At 32.9% G+C, this 16,336-nt stretch overlaps 1 protein-coding gene across 8 annotated transcripts in view; it reads left to right on the plus strand.

The window, feature by feature from the left end:
- Window positions 1–16,336, plus strand: part of LOC118201159 (uncharacterized) — a 95,168-nt gene that overhangs the window by 67,863 nt on the left and 10,969 nt on the right. For 4 of the 8 annotated variants that reach the window (XM_035373194.2, XM_085814017.1, XM_085814016.1 and 1 more), the window contains one exon: window positions 5,023–5,118. The exons of 1 other annotated variant lie outside the window; for it this stretch is intronic. The gene's annotated coding sequence lies outside the window, so the exon portion shown is untranslated. Of the gene's footprint in view, window positions 1–5,022; window positions 5,119–14,700; window positions 14,815–16,336 lie in introns of all 8 variants that reach the window. 3 more of the 8 variants (XM_035373203.2, XM_085814018.1, XM_085814019.1) reach the window with 1 other exon arrangement.

Raw genomic sequence — 16,336 nt, forward strand, 5'->3', positions numbered from 1 at the left:
TTCAGAGCGAGCAATGGCAACACTGTACGGAAAAAACATTTTTATCCCCAGCGTGCGAGGCTGTGTATCGGAAATTCTAAAGATATGCTGTTTTTAAATAATTTGTGATATTGCTGTTAAATTGAATTTTATGTGATTTAATTGCAAATAACATGATATTTAATAAATAAAGGTAACACACAAAACGTTAAAAAAAGCCCATTTGGGCGTAATTATAAAATCTAAAAGCTTTCAGATTATTCTTTTTTTTATTTCATACTTTGTGAAACTTACAAATTTTTTATTAACAAACTATACGATTTGAAAGCGAGCAGTGGCAGCGCCTTTCAAAATAAAGCTGATTTTTACCTTCAGTGCGCGAGACTGTTGCCACTCGGAAAAATGAGTGAGAAAATTAGCGTTGTCAGAGAAGATGATGTTATATATATATAAAAAAAAAAAAAAAAAAAAAAAAAAAAAAAAAAAAAAAACAAGCAGACGTGTACAGATTTTAATAGTACAGCTAGATATTCAATTCTAGATTCTTGCACCATTTCTATTCAGACGTTCATTGACCATGTTAATCTAATTCTTAATCAACAATATAACGAATTTTGTGAGTAATTTAAATAAAAGATGACACTGTGGAAGAAAAAAAAAAAAAAAAAAAAAAAAAAAAAAAAAGTGAAGAACTGTAAAGCAAAGAGGAAGTTATCAAACAGAACAATTGCAAATGGAGCTACAGAGATACGGGGGGGGGGGTAGTTGAGGAAGCCTAAAAGCGTTTTACACCCTTAGAACTAGATTTGAAGAGAAAAGAACCAGATGCTTATTTTGAAAAAAGAAAGGGGGGACCGTGAATGAGGATGCATCATGTAATTGTTTTATGGGTGTTTTCAGAAAACGAGCTATGTCAAAAACATTTGCTTGACCTACATTTCTGCTGCTAAATGAGAAAATATTTAAATGGTAAATTTCTATTGTTCATTTCGACGCTTACTTCATACCTTCTTGATGAGGAATTTTCCAACTGAAAATTTCATTTTAAAGTTGTATTTCAAAATGAATGGACAAGATTAATGAAGATTATGTCGCTTATTCATATTCTTTGTATTGTTTAATTGAGCGTACACGTGAATTTAAGAATGAATGTACAAAACATAAATTATTCATGAAATAAAATAAAAGCAATAGAAAAAAAAAAAAAAAAAAAAAAAAAAAAAAAACACTGAATTTCCTCTTCTTAATAAGCATATGCATTATTTTTTATTAAAAAAAACATTTTATACAACATGCACACATTTAAAAAGTGCACGTTAAAAATGCAAAATACTTTAGTACTTAATTACTCAGAAATGAAATAGGTAGCTAGTTACTATTTTTTTTTAAAGCTGAGTTAAATAGTTTAAAATCCAGTTCCTCTTTTCCTAATTTCTTTTTTTAAAGAAGATGCCTACCAGCGGCCGAGTGTTAAAGTCGCTGAACACTGGTAGTTAGGTCCAGGGTCGAATCCCTGGTTGCATGGGCATTTTCGTGGTTTTCCCCCCATGTGTAAAGTGTATATAGTAAGCCAAATTCCCTTAGAAAGTCCTCTACGAAGGTATCTTCCCCTTAGGCAGATGGCCCTGGAATGCTTTGCCATAATCAAATAAATGAACCAATTTTAAAAGATGTGTTCATTCTTTATAACACTTGTGATCGATCCTGTCCGTTGGAACCAATATGTTTCAAATTCGGTTCTATTAGCTTCTAACTAACGAAAGCTGATTTCGATCTTTATTTTTGAAAAATGAAGAATACTATGTATGAAAAAAGATACGAAGACGTCATAAAGACAATCCAATAATAGCACGGTAACTAATATTTGGAGCGTTTACTAAAGGTGGATTTATGGTTATAAGATAGTTTGGTTTGTTTGAGGCAAACCACTCGATGGCTATCTGGCCAAGGAAAGAGATGCCACACAAGGAGAAAAACACGAAAACGTTTATGCTGGCAGCTCGTTCGCCAGGATATAACTACCAGCGGTCAGAGATTTTACTGCTCTGCTGCTGGCGGGTCTATTGTCATAAGATGACGGTTTCATTATAGCAAAACATGAGACGATTATCTGTCTACATCATCATAAGAAATGAATCGAAGTTGCTTTAATTAATTTAATTAATTACGTTTAAAATGTTGAGTAACTAAGCTTGTAAGTGGAAAAACAAGCATATGAAACTGAACATTTTGAACTTTCTAAATCCTAGAATTTCTACTTTGAGAATAATGTATGTTGATGAAGAACCACGAAAGACTTGCAGTTTATTCCGTACCTAGGTATTAACCAGGTTGCATTAAAGATTAAGAAGAAATTAGCTATTTATTACTATACTATATTTAACTACTTATTTGATATCACAGATTATATTTTGCAAAGTTTTCAGTCACTTATCTCTGTTACGCATTATTGTTTTCCAAAATTTATTTAGATTTGTTTATTTTAATTTTGTGAAAAAAAATTAAGGATTAAAAAAATAAGGATATTTTTTTAAGGATAAAGCATACTTTTTAAAGATTATTTTATTTCTATACTTAGGTGGGGGAAAAGTGCTAGTGTGCATTTCGCAAGTGTTGAGGCCGAGCCATTTTAGTTTTTGTATCATATTCGTAGAATTCAGAGGATTTTCCTCTTAGTTTTGCTTACTTGCAAATAGATATCATTACTTTATTGTAAATATCACTAAAGATGTTAATGTAATAACTCTTTCTGTTTAAACGCAAATATCCTATTAACTTTTTTAACATGTTTATTACTTGGAATACAACAATTCAAAGACCTGGATGTTTTCGATAAGGTGAAATTTATGATTTTATATAACGTGATTGATGAAAAAAATCTCAAATTCAAATATGTTGAACATTTTAAACATTAAGTGTCAGATTTATTAACCCTTTTTTTCTCCCAATAAATAGTATACATTATCTGATCCATTACTGGTTCTGAAAATCAAGGATCAGTAATCAATAAATGATGCGGAAATGCAATGTATAGCACGGCGGCCCGTGTAGTAATAAACAATAGTACCATTTTTAAAATCGTTTTCCAAATCGAAATAAAGTCTTGCTATGACAAACTAAACTAAGCTCAGTGGCGTAACAGCCCTATAATGGGCCAATGTCTGCAATGCCCCGAAATCTGCTTTCTTGATTGTGGGCCCCGGGATGCGTATGCATATGCCCTAAACAAGTGGTCAGCTTGGTCGCAGGACCCCCAGTGTTTAGTCCCCAAGCGAACTTGGTACTCATTTTATCGACCCAAAGGGTGGAAATCAAGGGATGAAAGGCTGAGTCGACCTTGTCCAGCCCGGGGATCGAACCCCGGACCTATGGTGCTGAGCTATGCGCTAGCCACTGCGCTACCGGGCCTCCTTGTTATGACAATAACCATAAATTTTATTTTTTAGCGCAAAGGGGCAGAAAGCCTATTAATTTCATTTTGGTATTTTGCATAGTTCACCATAAAATGGTGTTTCGCTTTTCAAATTGTTGCCACCAAATATCAGAGCCCTGCATTATTAAGTTAAATAATGAAGAATCTGAATGTATGTATGTTTCTCGCACTGGGAAAAAAACAACGGTAATTAGAAACATCAAATTTTGAATAATGAAGTCCTCCACTCGAATATGGGCATCTGAAAGACCCAAATTTGGAATTTGTTTTATTATCTATTTAATATTCTGTAAAACTTAAACGAATTTTTTATTAACAAACTCAACAAATTCGAAGCGAGCAATGGCAACACTGAACAACAACAACAACAACAACAAAAAAAAAAAAAAAAAAAAAAAAAAACATTGTTATCTTTAGTGCGTGAGATTGTGTATCGAAGATTCTAAAGATATGCTGTTTTTAAATATTTTGTGACATTGCTGTTGAATAGAATTTTATGTGGTTTAAATGCGAAGAATGTGATATTTAATAAGTAAAGGTGACACACAAAAGGTTACAAAAATGCCCCTTTTTGCCTAATGTAAAATCTGGAAGCTTTCAGATTTCTTTTTCACAAGACTTTTCTTTTTTTGGAGGGGGAGGAGAGACGGGAATTCCGGATAAAAATAATTTTCATCCTACCATGAAAATAAAACTATTGCATTCTTCCAAGAAAGAGGCATTTTACCCTCCTCCCAAGTTTGCAAAAATGAGCATGAATACAAGCTTTTTTTAGTAGGATTTTATATTTTTGAATGTAAATTGTAATAGTTTTTTTAAAAAAACATTTACGTTAAAATTCCATTATTAACTGCGCTGTCTGGGATAGGTGAGAGAAATGCCATTTGAACTTGGGGATGTTTTTCCTTGGCGCTTTGATCGCTGTTATAACCAATAGTTAGTTATAAATACAATTAATCGTCTCATGGCGACAACTCCGTGATATGATTGCCTATAAAAATGACAATATTTCTGAAATCAATAAATAATATCGTTATTGAATTTATCTTAATATAATACTATCATATCCGTAGAACAGAAAACCATGTGAGATTGTGGATGGCAATCCCAAGAGAGAGTTCGATGGATCTACTTATAGCTATAGATAAATCTAACTGCGATTTATCGAATGTTCTGCGTTATAATATGCGGCTCTTATTAATGTAAAATTTGGCCATCTCTAGTCTAGACTAACAAATCATTAGATTCAGACTAACAAATCATTAGATTCAGACTAACTGGTAGGCATTAATCAAGCAAAAGTATTAAATCATTTTCTTTGTGCTAAATGATGAACAAATGTTTTTGCTTTCTAAATGATTTTTTTTTAGTAAAGTTAAGTTTAGAGTAAAGTTAAATTGTACCATTTATTAAATTATCACGTTGTTTAAGCTGTATTGTTCGTGATCTCTTGTTTTAATGGCTCATTGACTTTCCACAGTTCCTAAGAGCTTTATAAGTTTTCCACACCCTCTGTTTTACGCTCCCGTTCGCAATCTAATTTTATTTTCGTTGTGATTCTCCCTGCGAAATGTGCCACTGAATTGTAAATGAATCTATTTTCATCACAGGTTCCGTTTGGACACGAAAAGAGGACTTCTGTGTGACGATTCGACACGATTTAGAAATGCTCGATTCCGTGTGATTTCGACCTATACGAAGAACAAGTAAGACAAACATTTTCTTTTTCATTTACGTAAGATTAGGGTTCCGGTTGAAATGATTCATTTCAACACGAATTATGCTACTATGTTTCAATATTGTCAAGCAAGTGTTACAGTATACCATAGATTGTCCTTATCATAGCTTTTATACATTGATTTTTAAATTTTGATTGATTATTCGGCATCTTTCTTATGTAATCAGGCTTTCTTTACGGCATAAGACCAAAAGGCCTGTATCTCCGACCCTATATGTCAACAGTTGCTAAATTATGCAATAATTGCTCCAAATGTTAATTTTCTGGATAAAAATCGGAATATATGGAATTTTTGAGGGGAGGGGGGACCGAGCTTAAAGTCACTGACTATCTCAATCAGGCCCTCTGTTACGATTTTAAGGGAAAATATTTTTTCTTAAAATTAAATTTAATGTTAATGCATAAATATTTCTTTTACGTCTGTGAGAGAGGTTGCCAAGTTCCTTCATAAGATCAAGTTAACTTCAAGATACTAAGAAGGTCAGATCTTACAACTTCTGCTCGGAAAACCATATTTTTTTCCAAATACTTAAATTCTAAGCATTGACCAGCCAGTAATTTTGTCACTACAAAATTCATGCGAATAAATAAGCTGTAGGAAATTAATTGCATGAGTTTGAGTCCAACATTCACTCTTCTGAGTTTATTTTATATAGTCTGAGAATCTCTTTTCCTGAAAAGATGTTCATAATCACGATGGTATCTTTCTTTTCGAGAAACACAAAACGGGAGAGTACTCTTTACAGTTATAAATGTAAATGTCTTACGTTGTAAATGTGTGAGTCTAAAGAACATCGGGAAAGCACGATAGGCATTACCTAATTTAGGTTTTACTGGTGTTTCAAAAGAATTTCTAAGACTATATGGGCTGATGTCAGTTCCAATGGCCTTTATGATTTACGTATTTAGAACGTCAGTACTAATACTAAAGTACATCAAGAGGTTACTTCATGGAGCTATTCTTTTATGGTTTACGTTTCCTATGTGATAATGTCAAATGTTTTCAAGTAAAGACAAAAAATACATAGCATAGAAATATTAAACATTCACCATTTTTACCAAGATCCTCGTGTACAAACATGATGCATTATCAATGCGGTCGTATGCTGCCTCCGTCAACGATCATTTGAAAATCGCTGCCACATCACTCACTGCTCTGTCCTTCCTTGGTTGTTAGTAGTAAATGCTACCATGCAGGTTACAATAAGAAGCTGTTTACAGAATCAGATCACGACTCTGAGGATTAAAACTTTCTTAAGCGATTACGAAGTTATTAAGTGTGTAGGTTTTGAAATCCGTAACTATGTTTAATCCAAAGGGGCTGTTATTTAACCCAAATAAGCTATGTTGTGTTTATAACATTCTTCGTTTTTAAGCATCTTTTACTTTCTGTATTCTTTAGTATTTTATGGCATGTTCATAACAATATAATCTCTATTCATCGTTTTCAATGGCACTGAAGATTTAGATTTTGTTAGAATAACCGTAAATACCTATAACCAGTTTATCAAAATGAAAAGCTTATTTGAAAACTTTTACTGTGCGTTGCGAATTTTATTAAACTAATAAACGTATGAAGTGTAAATACTAGGAGTTGAAATTTTAAATACCGGTAATTTAGAAGAAGTAGACATATTCAAAAACTGTGAAATTTGTCTAAGATAGTTCAGTGAAACTATGTTATTCGATTTAAATTACGTTTATTTGGAAAATGACTGGAAAATGAATTAATTATAATTTAGAAATCATTATTATATTATAGCTTTTCCCCTCATTCATCTCAATAATTATTTTAAATACCATTTCCCTTTCAGGAAGAATTTTAAAGTGTCGACTTCCAGTAGTATAATATAATAAATGATTTATAACTTTAAAAACTAAATTTTTCGATTTACAACGTAAAACATAATTATTAAAAAATATTACAGGTTTAGACAGACACAATGAAATCATTTGTATGTTAAATAATTTATTATTCATTACGTATTCTGGGTTTCAATTTCAATCAAATGTTTAAATAAATGGTAAATTATGGTGGCAACCTATTTACTGGTATGGTTCAGAATTCAGTACTCAACTTATGGTTCAGAATGACTAACAGATAACTTGTCCCTGAAACTCGATTAGTCTTGCAAACATTTTAAATAGTAGTCTTGAAAAGGCAGATCAGTATTATCAAATGATAAACAGGATTTAAAATTAAAATCTTTAGAGATTGAAAATTTCGAAAATATTTGTAGGTTCATAAGTTAATATATAGATTTTCTTTCTTTTCTTTTCGCCATCGACAGAACAGTTGGTCTGCTGCTAGGTGTTCATTAATCTGTTGGATTTGATAGTATTTTAACTGCATGTCTTGTTGCATGAAATCAAAGCTAGTGACTTCAGTAATTATTCCTTATTAGCTTACTAGCGACCCAGTCGCTAAACACTATTAGTCCGTGTTCAGATAGATCTCTACGAAACACTGACTGCATAGGCGTTTTGCATTTCCCCTTATGTAATGTAGATACGAGTCTTTTCCTGATGAAATCTCATCGAAGGATCCCTTCCAATAGGCAGACAACCCTCGATTTGCTTTCTCTTAATAGATTATCTAACTTAATATACTCCTTAGCTATTTTGAGGGAAGAAATTATGTCTATTTCAGATATTTAAAGATTGACTTTTAATACAAATACTGACAAAAATCTTCTAGCGCGTCGAACAGCAGCACCACAGGTTTCGGGTTCGATCCCCGCGCTGGGCAAGGTTGACTTGACTCAGCCTTTCATCCCGTGAGTGGGTCGATAAAATGAGTACTAAGTTCGCTTGGGCACTAAACATCGGGGGTCCTGCGATAGCTGGAATCTGACGACTTGTCCAGGGTAGATGACGACTTGTCCAGGATAGATGCTCATGCACCCTGGAGTCCACGGTCTAGAAAGCAGATATCAGAGCACTGCCGGCCATGGTTTAGTTTTAGACAAAAACCTCCGAATATTTGAAACACTCAAAAATCACCTTTCTGGTGACTTTTCATCAACTGTGATTCAATTTTATTTAAGGGCATCTGAGTCTAGTATCGCCAAGCATATGCAACTAAAATTAGGGAAAATTCAATTTTGCTTCTATTATATTATAACTGTGTTATTTAAAACTACCAACTACATTCGAGAAGTATTTTAAGATAAACAACTAAAACGGAACTTAAGCCTATACATGATGTCTAAATATAATATGTAAAGATTCCAAAAATTATAATAGTCAAACAATGATGAAGTACGATGTGCCATCAGTATGAACCGCAAGGAGAGTCTTCCTTTTTGGAGAACAGGATTGCGTTAAATATTTAATTTGTTTCAGGGATAGAAGATGTTTTCTATCTTATCTACACTAATGATTATGGGATCATAATCAGAATTGAAAAAATGTAAAATAGTCCTTGATGGTGGATATCTTGCACAATTACGTGTGGGACTCATGACGGCTTATTTTCCATGTGATTAACCCTTTGCGGCACAGTGTGTCCGGTCTGGACACACCTAAAAATTTCCTTCTGTACTCACAGAAAAATTGAATGAAAACGGATTTATAGGTTATTATAGGTTACTCTGAACCTTCTTTAGTTATAGTAGAACTAAAGAAGTCCATATATTTTAGCCATGCTTAGTTTTTTAAATCCCTCATTTTTCAAAGAAATCTTCCAGATTTTTTAGGGTGTAAAAGGAATTGTTTGAAGAGAAATTTCTATGTTATTTTTTTGGCTGTATGCTAATCTCCTTATTCTATATTAGTTTTAAATTTTTACCTTGAAATGTTGCCTAAAATCAAACGGCGAACCCTAGATGTGCCCAGACCGGGCTCACCGATAATCTAGGACAACTGAGAGTCTGTATTCTTTGTTTCTCCGCATCGGTCTTTCATTGAAAACAATGCTCGTTTCAGCGCTCTTTTCGAAGTTCTATTCAATCAGTGTGCCACTTTGGGCACACCCACAGAATTAAAACGATAAGTGCTATCTTCACGAAATTTTACTTGTGTTCTTCTCTAAGCCTAATTAGACTGCCTACCTTTTTTTTAAATCAGAACTCCGACTTTAAAAGGTAGCGTGACGGAAAGGGTTAAATGGTTTTCAGTGCAGGGAAGTGATTGTGATAGTTACTGTCAATTATGGTACAATACCTTTTCTTGGAAAGAAAGTTGCTCTAAATATTTATTCTCCTCTACCTGGGCAGTAAAAACTCGCGATGGAGCTTGAAACTGCGACATTCCTGCCAAATTCGCGTGAACTCATTTCAATAAAAGTATCTAAACGTGTTTAGAGATTTGCAACAGTTTGAAGACTCGCAAGTGAGCAGCAAAGCCTAGAAATAAAGGAAATAAATATATAAAATGTATAAATATATAATAGATACATAAAATTTGGCTGTGCCATAAACATGTAAAACCATACATGTACATACGAGTCTAGTTTATCATTTTTTCCCATATAATGTTTACAAGTCTGCTGGAAAAGTATTTTTGATGTCTATTGTTAATAATGCATATAAATCTGCAATGTTTTGTAATACACAATAACACAGAAAATCGGGAGCTTTTGAAAACCAATCAAACATACAAGAAATCAGATTTAAAAAAAAAAAAAAATGTGTTGACGGAAATTGAATCTTTACAGCTTGCCATCTCAGATATAGTAATCGAGGTCCTCATTGATGTCTGCAGTATATCAGGTGAAATGGTGTAAATTTCATCTTAACTTCATACTACTTCCTTTCATCTCTTATTTTTCGTCAAGACGTAGTTAAATATAGGTGGAGAATTCGGCGAACACGCTCTAGACTACCTGACCGCAGCTGTTTGTTTCCTTTGGCTGTATAAAGCTGTTTCACAAAAAGCCTCAATACTCTGAAAAGAGTAAACATTTTATTGTCGTTCTCCTTTTATTCTTCATAGCCAATCCAGTCTCTTTTTATTTAAGTTTTTTATCCATGATACCCTAAGCTGAAAACGTTTGAGCTAACTCTCCACAACTTGCATACTATCATTGTTTTCGTAAAGCATTTTAATGGCGAAAGCACTATGTTGATAGTTCCACTGTTCCATGATCACTTTTTTTTTTAAATGGTCAGGTTGCCTGTTGCTATACCGCTATGCAGTGCTGCCACATATCTAGTGTTGCCTGCTACACTTTTAAAAAAATCCCAGCTTCTGTGTCACCCTGCATATAAGACAATATTTGATGTAGGTATTAAAAGACGGATGATTTGCCTTGTGAGTGGAAGACGTATGAGACGGTAGTCCATACAGTACAGTGTCACAAATATATCTTCGCTCATGATTTTCTTAATAACATTCCTTACCACTCTAGCTTGCGTTTATTGTATGAATATAGTATATAACAAATACAGCACGTGAAGCTTGTGCTCATCAACTCATTATAGGTAATTAAGTGTATGTTATTAATAATTAAGTTTCAGGAAGTTAGCAATTACAATAGAATTTTTCTCAGCTGAACGGGTCGTCGCGCCTAACCCTACGCATTCATCAAAGGACAATTACATTCCCATAACATAGAACTTTAAATACCTCCTAGTTCATCACATTCTCTACAAAACCAAACGAGCCATAAACTATTCGGTTTTTGTATGTGGTTAACTTGAACGGCAAGCGGAAACAATTCGGTGTGCTTTTTATATTTATTTCTCTTCAGTAATTTTTACGGAGGTAAAAATAAACAAACAATATATCGGAACACAAATAAAAATCGGCGCAGATAAGCTCTGTCAACAGAGCATGACCGACTGCTTTAATTTCGGTAGAAAGAGTAATAGGGAAAACACGTAACGAAAGCGTGTAGAACAGCACCTTTGTGGTTTCAATTCAACGTTTTTATCAGTAGGGGTCTTTAATCGTTTGATAAATTAATTGCCTTTATTCGCATGCATTTAAAGTACACTATACGTTAATGTTCAATTGTTTTATTTACTTCAGAGCTATCAGCTACCTTTATTAATACATAAAAGCAATTATACTACTAATTACATGTCATTTTTCAATGCAGAAAAACCTTACAAAGTTTGCTTCATTTTTCAGTTTTATAATCGAAAAATCTCAAGTGTATCCTAGTTGTAAAGAAAGCGCATGCTCCTTGAAAATTCACCTCGATTTTTTTATAATGAGAAATATTTATTAGACTGCATTTAAAAAAAAATAATTTTTAATAACGAAGAACAGCAATTACTGTATGCATATAATGCGTACACCTTACCCCCCCCAAAAAAGTTCTATATCTTCCGTTCTACTAGGCCGATAGGCAAAATTTAACTTGCGTTTTTCATGGCTCGAAAGCGCGACTTAGGATATACATTATATTTATTTATAAGATTTTTCTAACATAGGTATTTTGACACAAAATAGGACGTTTTTTAAATGTGTTACCTAATTTTTTCCGTACTTCGATTCTACGACTCAAATTACGCCTAAATATTAAATTTTGTAAAATTTGGTGGGAAAATTTTAAAATTTATCTTGGCGCACTTATTACAGTTTGCACCAAGAATAAGTCACTTGTCGAAATTCTTAATTTATGGTAACCAATTTTCATTACCCTTTCATTGCGCACGTGCGGGATAAAACGTGTATCGTTCATTTTTTTAAATAATTTTAACAAAGCTCGCAAACCATATTTGGCGTGATTATCACTTGTAACAAATATGCCAAATTTTAAAACGTGCCAGTATATAAATTGACGTATATCTTTGGAACTTTTGAATAAAAAATTCTAATCTTTTGCACATATGGCTAGAAATACATCTATTTTAAGAAGATGACAAAAGCTTCGTTTATAATTCAAAAGATTTTTCTAAAAATTTATAAAAATTACTAAAAAATATAAGTTTTATAAGCAAATCAGAAGATTGCTTCGAATTTTATTTGGATTGAACCTAAATTTCAAATTGTGAAAGAAGGAATGAAGTAAGTTTAATAAAAATGATATATTAATAAATATATAACAAATTCAATTAAGATTTAGGAATTAAATTTTGAGAGCTAATTTTTTAAAAACTACTCTTGCGATTTTTACAAAACTTGCCATTTTGGCATAATTAGAGTCGTAAAATCGAAATATGAAAAAAAAAAAAATATGTATGTCATTTTAGAAAAAAAATCCAGTTTTGTGTCAAAATGCCTATATGCTACATATAAATCTAATATATATCCTAAGTCGCATTTTCGAGGGATTAAATCGCAAGTTAAATTTCGTCAATCAGCTCAGTAGAAGGGAAGACATATAACTGTGTCTCCCTTTATTTGTGCTAGGTGTACATTAGATAGGAATTTGAATACTTTCGAACTATAACAGTCGAGGTTTATTATTGCAATTGAAACTTGCTGAAAATCACTATTTCACTTTTTTTCTTAAACAAAAGTGATCCCCTATTGGCATTTAATAAAAGTTCATCTTGATTACATAAATGAAAGAAGGTAACATTCATAGATTCGTAATGTTCCACTTAAGGCTTTCTAGAAATGGGAACAAAAAAATCGTACCACTTTAAAGCTTTTTATTTCCTTCTTCTGGTTAGGAACACCAAAAATCACCCTGCTTCAAACGTTTTTATCATTGCAGTAGCATTCTTTAATAAATAACTGAAAAACAATTATTTATTTAACGTTCTCTGTTCCCAAAAGTTATTTGCTTTTATTAAAGGTGCAGAATTCTGAAAAATTTTTAGTTGTGATTATCATCTAAAAGTGGATGTGTTCTTATCTCAAGAAAGCACTCAATTGGAATCAAACAAAAAAAAATCATGTTTACTGTGTAGAGACATTATATTATTTTGAAGCAGAAAACATGGAAAATGAGCAATGCCCTCGTAGGGACTTGAACGACGGACTTCTCGAATTCGCGTCGAGCGTGTTGACCACTACACCACGAAGGCATGCTAAGAAGGCGGGAGAAATACCTTGTAGAGACTTTAGGATTTTTTTTGGAGGCCGGAGAGATGAAAAATGAGCAATCGGCTTCGCCGGGAATCGAAACACGGACCTCTGGAATACCAGCCCAACGTGCAGAACCACTACACCACGAAAGCGGGAGAAATACCTTATAATCTTATATACTTCCCCTTTCAAAGGGGGTGTTAGGGGACCCAATCGCCAAATCTTGGTGGTGAAGAATTACCATTCTCCACCTTTTAGTTCGGGCGCCACTGCAGAGACATTAGGTTATTTCGAAGCAGGAGGAATGAAAAATGAGCAACGCCTTCGTCGGCAATCGAACCACGGGCCTCTCGAATACGCACTGAGCGTGCTGACCACTACACTACGAAGGCGGGAGAAATACCTTATATATTCCCCCCCTTTTTTTTTAAAAGGCCACTGGGATTTTAGGGTACCCAGTCGCCAAATCCTGGTGGTGAAGATTCATCATTTACCACCTTTTAGTTCTGTCATCACTGTTGAGACATTAGGTTATTTTGAAGCGGGAGACATGAAAAATGAGCAATGCCCTTGCTGGGACTCGAACCACGGACCTCTCGAATTTGCGTCGAGCGTGCTGACATTAAGAACATTAAGAACGCATGCTAAGAAGGCGAAAGAAATACCTTATAACTGTATTAGGCGTCACTATCAGAAATGTTAATATTATGCATCAAAATTATCTGAAAACGAAGTTTAAGGTTAGGATTGTGGTGTTATTCCATACACGTTTTGAAGTCATGTAACCTTAATGACATTTTCGGATTTAGTGTTTGAAAGGGCTAAAATGGGACAATTTTCATAAACATTTGATCTGGGAAAGTCTGGAATAGGACATAACCGTATAGATTATACATAGTTACTCACCAGTTTAGAAATTCATGAAAAATAAACAGCGCAACCGATACCAAGTTATTTTTAAGGCAATTATAATGCAAGCCGAAGTTTACAATGTTATCTGAGTTAGCGAAACCTAGTAACATGGCCAGGAGAGGCAGAAACACACGCCCTGTCTTACAATAAACAAACACACCTTAAATACACTTAACTTAATTTGCATTCTGCTGGGGAAACGGAAGGGAGAAGTGACAGTAAAGATCTAAATCATAATAATTGGTTAAATTAACATAATGTAACATTACAACCTTAGCGACAAATTTTGACTAGGATATTCTTTGAAATGCTCCCTGATTTTGTAGCAGATTTTGATTTAGAGATTCTAACAAATATCCTTTGTGGAGGTGGCTCGAGCATATGTCTTGTTAAAGGAGGTGTCCGCCACCTTTTCATTCAACTCTGGCATCGACCAACTCTACAATATATCCAAGTAAATTCTTCCAGTGACACGTAAGTACCTGCCATATCAACAAAACTAAAGACAATCTTGGGTAATAAATTTAGTATCGGTTGCATAGTTTGTTTTGAATTTTTAAAATGTTTCATAGGCTTATTAATAACCTTAAATAATATGTAGGTAGCACAATATATAACTACAACGTGTAAACATATATAGATTTTACACAGTGTTATATGTATTTGTTACCATATAATTTTATAATGACAAAATGTTTTATTTTTGACATAGATGATAATGTACTGAGAGAAGAATTACGAGAAAATTCTGCAGTCATAAGTGCATCATATGATCGTTAGAGCTATCTTTCTTTAATATTGATGAATATTAACGTACAAATTTGAGGTAATCCAATAATTTAAATATATTTATTTACAGAAGTTTATGCACAGCAGTAAAAATAAGACACGTATATAAAACAGCTTATTTAAACTTACAAACATTTCCTTTAGAATATATATGAAAACTAGTTGCCAAATTCTAAAACGTTACAATTTGAAATGAAATAATAAATACAGAAAACGATTCTTAACAAATATTACTCTTGATATAAATCTTAATAAAATCTATAAGTATCAAAATGGCATCTATAAGTATCAAAATATAATAAACCATTTCAGAAAGTGATCAATATTTGTGAGAACATATATAAATATAGGTATTGAACATTACGTCTCCAAAACGAGCATCTTTACAGAACGGAAGATTAGATCCGTCTGTAAGGCTATAGAGAAGGGTTACTATATGTACTGAGAATTGCTCTTTACTTATAAATATCTAATTTGTTACACTGATAAGCGATATACTGCCATTATTTAGAAAATAAAGAACATTAATACGTTATTTGCAGTTTAAATCTTAAAATTTATTAAACTAATACATCATCAAACAGTATATCTAAAATAAGCCAAGAAAAGTCGTATTGTCTTTTTATTAGTATTTCTTTTCTCCGGCAAATCTTTTTGAAAAAGGTGCAGTTTTCCGCACACCAAGCAAATAACAATAAATTCATGGATTTTATTTAAAATAATTTTCTTAATCTGAGAGCTAGTGAAATAAAATAAATAAAAGTAAGTCAGTCACCCTTAGGCTTCGAGGAACCGGAAAAAGATTTTAGGCAGCGAATGTGTCAGAATTATTTTATACTTTCATATTGCAAACTAAAAGTTAAATTGCGACGGTTATTTTGCTCTGAAGAACAATATAATTTACATGCTGCAGTTATATGTGACATCTTTTTTAAGAGGTGAACTACATAAAACGTGAAGTTTATTTTCAGTTCCGAAACGATGTGACCCAAAAGGTCGCGTTTCTCTTGAAAATGCGTTCTTTTTAGATGACGGAAAAAGAGCCACGACCAAGCTTTCATTATCCAAGGTGAACGGATTCACTTAAATATTCTCCTGATTTTTTTTTTTTTTTTTTTTTTTTTTGGTTTAAAAAAAAGAGAGAGAGAGAAAGAACAGAAAAAAAAATATGATCTTTGCAACGTAAGAGAAAATAACAATGAATGATGTTTGATGTTTTTCTGTCTAAAATGCTGGCTTTTATTAATCTTCGATAATTATCTGCTTTTGATATAAGATCGAATTCACAAGTGAGCATTCCGAATGTGAGTAGGTATAGACTGATTATGCGTTGAGTTCTCTCTAAGAGCATCACCCCCCTTCCTCCAGTCTGGAGCCTCTTAAGTCTTCTGTGGAAGTGGTGAACTTAAAGATGATTGTGTGTTGGTGATTATTTCATTTGCATAGTGGATTTACCCAATTCAAAGCTTTTAAAACCTGCTAAAGAGAAATACTAGAGTAGAAATATGTTGCGTCAGTTTATTAATATCATCATATTAATAAAATTTCAAATAATTACT

Source organism: Stegodyphus dumicola, chromosome 3 (assembly GCF_044657685.1).
Source record: "Stegodyphus dumicola isolate Sdum_Otavi_A_Nest chromosome 3, ASM4465768v1".
NCBI lineage: Eukaryota > Metazoa > Arthropoda > Arachnida > Araneae > Eresidae > Stegodyphus > Stegodyphus dumicola.